The following is a 9,569-nucleotide window of genomic DNA, read 5'->3' on the forward strand; positions in this document are numbered from 1 at the left end:
AAATTAGATCAGGGTGAGAAAAATCAAGGTTGCTAGGCAGGGGATGGGGAGTTAAGAATTTTAATAGGAACATCAGGATAGTTACAATGAAGCTGACAATTGAACAAAGGTATGGAAAGGTGATGAATTTGCCCAGAACTATCAGCAATAGGGTCACTCCAGACAAAGGAATTGGCTATCTTGAAAACCATAAGGTTGGATCGTGCCTGGCATATCTGAGGAATAGCAAGGAGGCCACTGTGAGGGACTGAAGAGTAGCAGGGAAAGAGGTCACAGAGGTTAAATGAGTGGCTAGATCATGTAAAAGCTTAGAAGTCATTGTAAAACTCTGGCTTTTATATTTGGAAACTTACTGTGTGATAGAATTTCTGCTAATAACTGAGAGTTCAAATGTCCATAAAATTTCAAAGATTCTTTTTCTTGTAAGACAGAATAAAGAAAAAGAGTTCATATATTTTCATATGGTGTAACAAATGCTTGGAGATCCAAGTGTAGGAAGCTATGGGAGCACAGAAGAAGGCACTAAAATCACACCAATATATTTGATGACTGTGACTATATATAAATTTGTATTTTCTAGATTTTTTTATAGTCATGAAATCACACAGTATATACTATTCATTGCCTGGCTTTTCTTTTCTCAGCACCATTACTTTGAGAATCTCCAATTGTAAATAGTTCATTTTGATGTTGAACAGTAATCTCTTTAATGAATAGATCATAATTTGTCTTTGCTCTATTGATGGACATTGATGAACATTTCCACTGTTTTCAATTCTTAAAAATAAAGCTGCTATGAAATTCATATACAAGTCCTTGTATGAACATAGGGTTTGTTTCTCTTGGTTAAATGCCTAGAAGTAAAATGGCTATTTGTGTAACTGCAACATATTTTGCATTTAAAAAAATTTTCAAACTCTTTTCCAAAGTGGTGGTATCATGATATATGCCAACAACAGTTTAAATTTTTTGTTGCTTCTCAATCTAGCTCAGACGAAGTACAATTAGCCTTTATAATTTTAGCCATTCTAATAGATATGTAAGCATGTCTCATTATGATTTTAATTTGTATTTCTTTAATGTCTAAATGTTGAGAAATTTGTCATGTGCTTATAAGCCATCCATATCCTTTTGGTGACATGTCTCTTCAATAATTTCCTTCACATGTAAAATTGGTTACTCTGTTTGGTTATTAGTAAGGTTTTTTATTTTTATTCATTTTTTAATAATCAGAGGAGATGTCCATTATCAGATATATAATTTGCAAATCCCTTCTCCATCTTTACGGTTTCTCAATGGAGCTTTGATAGCTGTGTCTTTCAAGAAATGTTCTACTTCTTTCCTGGTACACGGAGGTATGACTAGAACATTATCAATGTTGACCTTTGCAAAGAAAATAATGGCTTAAGATATATGTAGTCTGGGGTTGTTGGGAGTGTTCTGTAATATCAAGCATATCTAGTTAGTTGATAATTTTGTGGAAGTCTTACATATCTTACCAATTTGATGACCATTTGTCTATATAATCTTAAAATAAAGGTGTTGAAACTTTTTTCCGTTTCTCTTCTAAAGTAGAACTTATGATTTTTCTTATTAGTTTTTCCCTATATATCCCCAAATCTGTTATTAAGTATTAAAAGTCAAGAATTATTATACTCCCTGATCAATTCATCCTTTTAGTCTTCTGTAATTTTGAATTGATCATTATGTCTGATAATGAAATTTGCTTTAAAATCACTTTTAATTATCTTGATATAACCACCAAAGTTATAGTGTGATTAGTGTTAATATAGCATAGTTTTTCTTTTACTTTATAAAGCACTTCTATATTTAATCCTGAAAAAAAAAAAAACAGATTTTTAGCTCTGGAAGCATCTTTCTAAATTATCTTTTTTTTTTTTTTAAATGAAGCAGTAGCAATTATTGTTAAGGGACCTAAACTGAAAGTAGATTTATTTATTTATTTATTTAGTAAAAGATTTTATTTTGTTTATTGACAGCAAGAGAGAGAGAGAGAGAGGAAGCGCACAAGCAGGAGGAATCACGTGCAAAGGGAGAGGAAGAAGCAAGCTCCTTGGGGTGCAAGTAGTCCCATGCAGGGCTGGATCCCTGTACACTGGAATCATGACCTCAGCCAAAGGCAAATATCTGCTTAAACAACTGAGTCATCCAGGCACCCCTAGAAAATTTAAAAAAAAAAAAGACCTTTTAAAAACATTTTGTGTGTTTCTTTTTTTAAATATTTTATTTATTTGACAGACAGAGAGACAGGAATAGGAACTATAAGCAGGGCAGAGGGAAAAGGAGAAGCAGGTTTCCCACTGAGCAGAGAGCCTGATGTAGGGCTCCATCCCAGGACCCTGGGATCATGACCTGAAAAGAAGGGACACTTATGGAGGAAGCCACCCAGACACCTCTTTTCTTTGTTTTTAATATATGGCAACTGATGCTTCCCAGCCACGAGGAGCATATTACCCATTGAATAAATCTTTGATAACAACCTATTTAAAGAGGTGTGTAAATATATACTTACTCAGATTTATACACTTTGTGTTTTCTTCATAGTTTGGGGCTGGACCCCATGGTCACAACACTGCTTCCAGTCTTTGCCTTCCCATCTTTTGATACCAGGTATTTGGTCAGCAAAGCAAATTAGTATCAAAATTATTAAGCCCTTGGCACCATATCTCTGGAGCAGGGGTTGCTCTTAGCCAAGGCCCAGAGCAGTTGACCTCCCCTCGCTAGTGCTATAGCCCCAAGGACAAGGTCCCTGCCACCAGAACTCAGTCTTACATGTTATGCTAAGCAGACAAAACCAAAGCAGGAAAGCTCTGACAGCTTTCACTGGCATGCCTCATCTCCCACTCCCTCGACGTCCAGGCAGTACCAGATGCCAGGGAGGGGTCTTGGTGCAACATATGGGAGGGAAGGAAGTAGCCATGAGCAAGTACCTGCCTCTCTGTGCCTTTCTTTCATGAGCAGGTTGTAAGGAGGAGGAAGAGGAAGGGGAAGAGAGGTGAACTTCAAGGGGTGAAGGCCTCAGGTAGGCAGCTGGCTCCTGCCAGTAGGAAAGGGACAAAGGAGAAGGCAGTGAGTCTTGCAGGGAGGGTGGGGGGTAAGGGTTATAGCTTATGACGGAATCTGGACAGGAGTAATAGGGATACTAGTCATTTGAGTTCACCATTGGCAAGCTGGGCTAGATGTCAGGGCAGATAGGCCTCCCTGGGCAATGGCACATGAGAGAAGGTGGAATTCTTCTCTGAGGAGCAGGTGGAGCTTTGGGTGTTGGGAAAGCATAGACAGTATTGTTCCAGGGCCAAGTACAGGTCCGGGTACTCCTGGTTGGAGGTCAAGGCCACAGTATGATCCAGGTCTTCTACCAGCAGATTGAAGGTACCACATGCCAGCCACCCCTCATTATTGTGTATAACTCTCTGGTGCACCTATTGGCTTATCCATCAAATGACTCCTTCAGCAACTTGAAAACCACCTCCATAGGCACTCCAGGATATGGGAGGCTTCCAGAGTGAAGATTTTGCACAGGATCACCCCAAAAGACCAGAAGTCACTCTGGTCGATGTAGATCTGGTCAAACATGGCCTTAGGGACCATCCACTTCACAGACAGTCCACTGTTGGTTGTCTTTTTATAGTAACTGATGTGGTGATATCTCTGGCAATGCTGAAGTCTGAGATCTTCATCATGTTGTCCTTTGTCACCAGCACTTCCCTGGTGGCCAGGTCTTGGTGTATGCACTTCTTGGAGGCAAGGTACTCCATGCCTCAGGCTACCTGATAGGCACAGGATACCAGGTCCTTGGAGGTGAGTTGCTCTGCTGCATTGTGGATGATATTGTAACAGTACTGCAGGTCATGAGGCCTCTGGGCCTGCAGGTACTCCTGTATTGTCTTTGGAGGCATATTCCATGAGAGTGTACAAAGGACCTTCCTGTGTGCAGGACCCAGCAGGTTGATGGTGTCCTTGTGCTGTCCAATCATCTTCATCATCTCCATTTCTGAGATTAGGTTTGACAGGTCTTTCTCTGTTGCATCTGACTTCAACATCTTCACAGACACTTTAGTCAAATGGTTGGATTTGTCTTTGTCCAGCCCAATGGCCTCCTCCAACACCACCTGCCCAAAGTAGGCCTGTCTTACGGGTCTGCCTAAACTACCTACAACCAGCCTGTCTCAAGGCAGTTATGAACTCTAGATTATCCTCAAAAATATTAAACCACAAGCTAAAAGTTCTCTTCACTAGGTCTCTGTCGCAGGTCTAATTTTCTTATCTTTCATCATTTATCTTTTTCCTAATTCTTATTTTCAGTATAGTTTATTTTGCTTCCAGGTGTTTCTCCTGGTTTCTGTATGCTGTTTCATAGGGAAGAATTATCCTGTCATAAAATTATTTCTTGAGCATTCATTACATCTCTCAGTTAAAATGGGTTCTTTTATGGTATTGATTCATTTGGGTTTTCTCAAAATGGGAAGAATTTTCAAAATGGTGTTTTCCTCAAGGTTCAGAGTATGTCTTAGCCTCATCTTTACTCTTTTTGAAATTCACTTTTCAAATTCTTGTCCCTCTTTTTATCTTTTTAAATTAAAATGTTTTATTTTTACTATTCTTTTATTTGAGTATAGTTGATATTCAGTGTTACATTGGTTTCAGGTTTGAGATATCTCCATACATTATTCTATGATCATTACAAATATAGCCACCATCTGTCACCATATAACACTATTATAATATCATTGACTATATTCTCTACACTGTCCCATATCTCTTTTTAAAATCTCTGATTTTTATGTTTTCTGTTATTCCAATTTTTGACCATCATTTTACTTGGTTACTTTAATAAAATATGCCTGATTACACACTCTTTGCTGAAAACCATAGCATTTGATTTATAGTAGTCTTCTTCTTCTTTTTTTTTAAAATTAACATATAATGTATTATTAGCCCCAGGGGTACAGGTCTGTGATTTGCCAGGTTTACACACTTCACAGTACTCACCACAGCACATACCCTCCCCAATGTTCATAACCCTACCACCCTCTTCCTACCCTCCCCACCCCCATGGCAACTCTCAGTTTGTTTTGTGAGATTAAGAGTCCCTTATGCTTTGTCTCTCTCTCGATCCCATCTTCTTTCATTTACTCTTTTCCTGTCCCCCAAACCCCCCACATTGCACCTCCATTTCCTCATATCAGGGAAATCATATGATAGTGTTTTTCTCTGGTTGACTTATTTTGCTAAGCATAATACCCTCTAGTTCCATCCATGTCATCGCAAATGGCAAGATTTCATTTCTTTTGATGGCTGCATGGTATTCAATCATATATATCTATATCTATATGTATATCTATATCTATATCTATCTATATATATATATATATAATTCATTTTTTAATGGACATCTAGGTTTTTTCCATAGTTTGGCTATTGTGGATATTGCTGCTATAAACATTTGATGCACGTGCCCCTTTGGATCATATAGAAATCTTTACCTCTATCAGAACCCCAGGAAGCTTTATTTATTTATTTACTCACATAAACAGATGATCCAACACAACGTTTTTTGATGTTCAAATGTATTATAATGTCTTACCGCTTAACACTATGCTTACTGTTCTCTTTCACTCTCTGACTAAATCCTCATCATCACTATGCCATTTAGTCAGAAAGAACATTTGAACTCAGAGTTCTCTCCATATCAGGGAATGAAGACTCCACCCTTCCGTTTGTGCAGGTAAAATAAATGTTGATATTGTCTGTCCTGCACATACTCCATCCTGTTCACCAGAATATTCACCATCCAAATATATACAAAATAAAAACCATACCTCACCACTTCTATTACCACCCAGCATGCTAAAAACACCATCATATGTTCCTCAATTATTGACTTGATTGATAACCCCACTTCCACACATACTGCACTCCTTTCTCCCTGCAAATTTATTTCGGTACAGCAACTTAACCTAAAAATCAAGTCAGATGATTTTATTCTGCTGTTGAAAGTCTTTTGGTATCTTCCCCTTTCATATTGAATAAAAACTGAAGGCGTTTCAATGTACTAGAAGGTCACGCATCAATACGTTCTTCCTCTCTCCACCACTATGAACTCCTCATTGGCCTCCTTGCTTTTCCTCAAAAGTAACAGACCAGCTGTTCACACAAAGTCTATATACTTACTTGCTCTGCCTAGAGCAATCTTTTCCTTTAATATGTGTATAACACCCTCCTTCACTTCCTGGGTCTTTGTGCAAATAACATCTCATAAATGAGATATAACAGCCCAAGACAAAATAAAATTAACTTTCATCCCAGCATTATCCAATGGCTTTTACCTTTCTTGTATTTCTTTGTAACACTTATCACCATCAACCATCAATCATTATACTATTACTGGTTTATTTTGTTATTGGAGACAGAGGGAGAGATAATTGGGAGGGGGCACAGAGGAAGAAGAAAACACCCCATTGCCTAGAAAGCCTGCTGGGGAGTTACATCCCAGGACCCTGAGATCATGACCCAAACCAAAGGCAGTCACTCAATGGACTGAGCCACCGAGGTGCCCCTCTGTTATTGGTTTATTTCACTATTATATTTCAAAAGAATGTAAGCTCTTTGTGGTCAGGTATTTTATATGTTTCATTAATTGAAGTATTCTAAGAAAGGTAGCTGGCAGATTGTAAGGGCTCACTAAACTGTATTTTGTTGTTATTATTGGGCTCTTTTATGGGCTTTACCTCTTACGCTAGAAGTCTATCCTTCAGATGTAAGCAATAAGAATAGAGCCCTGCTGCCTGTTCCAATGAGTAAAAAGCCTGTATTAAGTGGATATTTTAAAAGCTAAATGAATGGCTTAATAGTTGTATATAGGGGGAAAGGGAACATATTTTCCACGGTTTAGAAGTGGAGTTCTTTTATAGAGTTCTTGTACAAGCCGACACTATTGAACGATAATGGGCAGTTGTACATTCCAATTATACAAACACTTTGGTAATTTATATCCTTGTTTTGTAATTCATGACTGGATCATTTAATTCCTTAGGAGCATTATAGCATTTCAACTTTTCCTGTTCAATAAACTTATTGGGGTTGCTACCTTTTTTTTTTTTTTTTTTATATATTTGAGTTTATTCTTCATTTAACTTTTAAAACACTACTATAGTTGAATATTAAAACAAAAACAATAGCAAGTAGTGAGCTATGATTATAGTCCTTCATTCATTCACTACTGCACATAAGATGCCAGCAGTGTTATTCACTGGCCCCATTAAGAGGTCTGACACTGAACACCACCCCTGGGATGATGTTCATCATCCTCATATGCTTCCCCATTGTAGTGGCGCCGTCTTTCCTGATTTGGATCAAAGTCCACCAGTTCTACCTGGTCCATTTCATCAGTCTCTTCAACTTCCTTCCTCTCAGGGAGGAGTTTTTCCAGCAAAGAGAGTTTATCAGGAGACAGAAAGCCATTCTCAGGAAAATTTACCTTAAATTCGATGATGAGGCGACCCTTTTCATATGGCCTACGATAAATTGGCATGCCTTCATTTAGCACACACTTGATATCTCCATGCTTGACAATTTGACCTGGATGAGAGGTGATGACAATGGTTCGGTTGTCAAGAGTAGATATTGGCTTTTGAAAACCGCACAGTGCTTCAACCAGCTGTATGTCCATACACATGAAAAGGTCTTCTCCTCGCCGAGTAAAAACAGCATGATCCTTCTGATCTAAAACAATGATAATATCTCCTGGTTCCAGTCCTGGTTCTTGGTCTCCCTCACCATGGAATGTTATCTTCTGGCCATCTTTCATGCCTTTGTCAATATGAACTTCTAGAATCTTCTTCTCTCGAACTATCTTCCTTCCATTGCAGCTTTTACATCTATCTTTAGGACTGATCCGTTCCCCATGGCCCTGGCACTCCATGCACACAGACTGAATTTGCTGAACCATTCCAGGTCCTATCTGATGAATTCTTATTTGCATTCCAGTACCTCAGCAATTGGGACAACACTCAACTGCTCCTTTCTTACCACCTCGGCCTTCACATTTATCGCAAATCACATTCTTTTGCAGAGCTAGTTTTCTTGTTGCACCGTTATATAAATCTTCTAAGGTTACTGAGAGCTGATGCACAACATTTTTACCTCTCCTTTCTCTCTGCATTCTTCCTCCTCCTCCAAAAAACATATCAAAGATGTCCATAGGGGAGCCAAAACCACCACCAGCTCCACCTTCTTTAATTGCCTGTTCACCTCCTTTGTCATATAATTCCCTTTTCTTTGCATCAGAGAGTACTTCATAAGCTTGAGAAATCTGTTTAAACTTCTCTCCTTCATTTGGAATCTTATCAGGGTGGTACTTCAAAGCCAGTTTCCTGTAGGCCTTTTTCAGTTCTTCTTGGGTGGCATTGGGTTTGACCCCCAAAACATCATAATAAGTGGTTTCTTTCACCATTTTCTACAGCCGGTGAGAGGGCCGAGGCCGATGTGGGGGAGCGGGAAGGAGCGCGTTGCTGGGCGCAGCTCGGGTAGCCGCCGCTCCTCCGCGTCTCACCGAGCGTTCTGGAAAGTTCCCGGGTTGCTACCTTTTTTATTCAAATGGAGAAATGTCATGATTTCATCTAAATAAAGTGTTATTGATTGTGTTGTTTTCTAGGAATGAGTCGCACAGGCTAGTTTAAAAGTTTTGTTAAATTCCCAAGTCTGTCACCAATAAAAGCCTTTTGTAGATTAGTAACTTGATCAAAACAGAAAAGTTATGTAACACTCAATTGTTATACTATCTTTGTTTCCATCTTGCATTGTAATAACGCCCATCTTAACTCTATTTAAGGCAAGTCATCGCCAGATGGCTTTCTGGCATTGATTGCATGATATGAAATCTAATATAACTAAAAGTTTTTGGTTTTAGTAGCATATAAATCAATTTAGAAAAATATATGTATCTGAATATAAGGTAAAGTTTTAAATTATTTGACAATATTAAACTAAACTGTTTTTTTTTGTAAATTTTTATTTTCTCTAATTTCATTGAGCTCTTTTGCAATAAGAAACAAGTTACAAAAAATTAAGGTTTATTTACCCCAATTCAAAATTATTAGGAATATAATCATAGAGGTTGAAGTATTTAAAATATTGAAACCAAAACATTTTATTATGTAAATTCGTGATGCTGAGCATTCACTGTTAAAATATACTAATACTATTGATAGACTGGTAGAAGCCTAAATCAAATATTTATTAAATATTTATATCCATATCTTTTCATGGCGTGGTAATTCATTTCTCTAGCATTAAATAATATTCCATTGTTTGCATGTACTACACTTTATTTGACCTTTCACCTATGGAAGTATATCTTGGTTGCTTCCAAGCTTTTGTCAGTTATGAATAAAACTGCTATAGACATCTTTGTGGGTATAGATTTCATCTTCTTTGGATAAATACCAAGAACTGCTACTGCTGAATCATCTGGCAAGAATATGTTTAGTTTTGTAAGAAACTACCAAGTTGTTTTCCATTCTTTATTCTCAATAGACATGGAAGAA

General features: G+C 37.9%; 1 pseudogene; it reads right to left on the reverse strand.

Moving 5' to 3' along the window:
- Positions 1–7,202: 7,202 nt before the first annotated feature.
- LOC131810210 (dnaJ homolog subfamily A member 1-like) lies at positions 7,203–8,593 on the reverse strand (annotated as a pseudogene).
- Between the last annotated feature and the right edge of the window lie 976 nt (positions 8,594–9,569).

This window comes from Mustela lutreola, chromosome 10 (genome assembly GCF_030435805.1).
Source record: "Mustela lutreola isolate mMusLut2 chromosome 10, mMusLut2.pri, whole genome shotgun sequence".
Taxonomy (NCBI): domain Eukaryota; kingdom Metazoa; phylum Chordata; class Mammalia; order Carnivora; family Mustelidae; genus Mustela; species Mustela lutreola.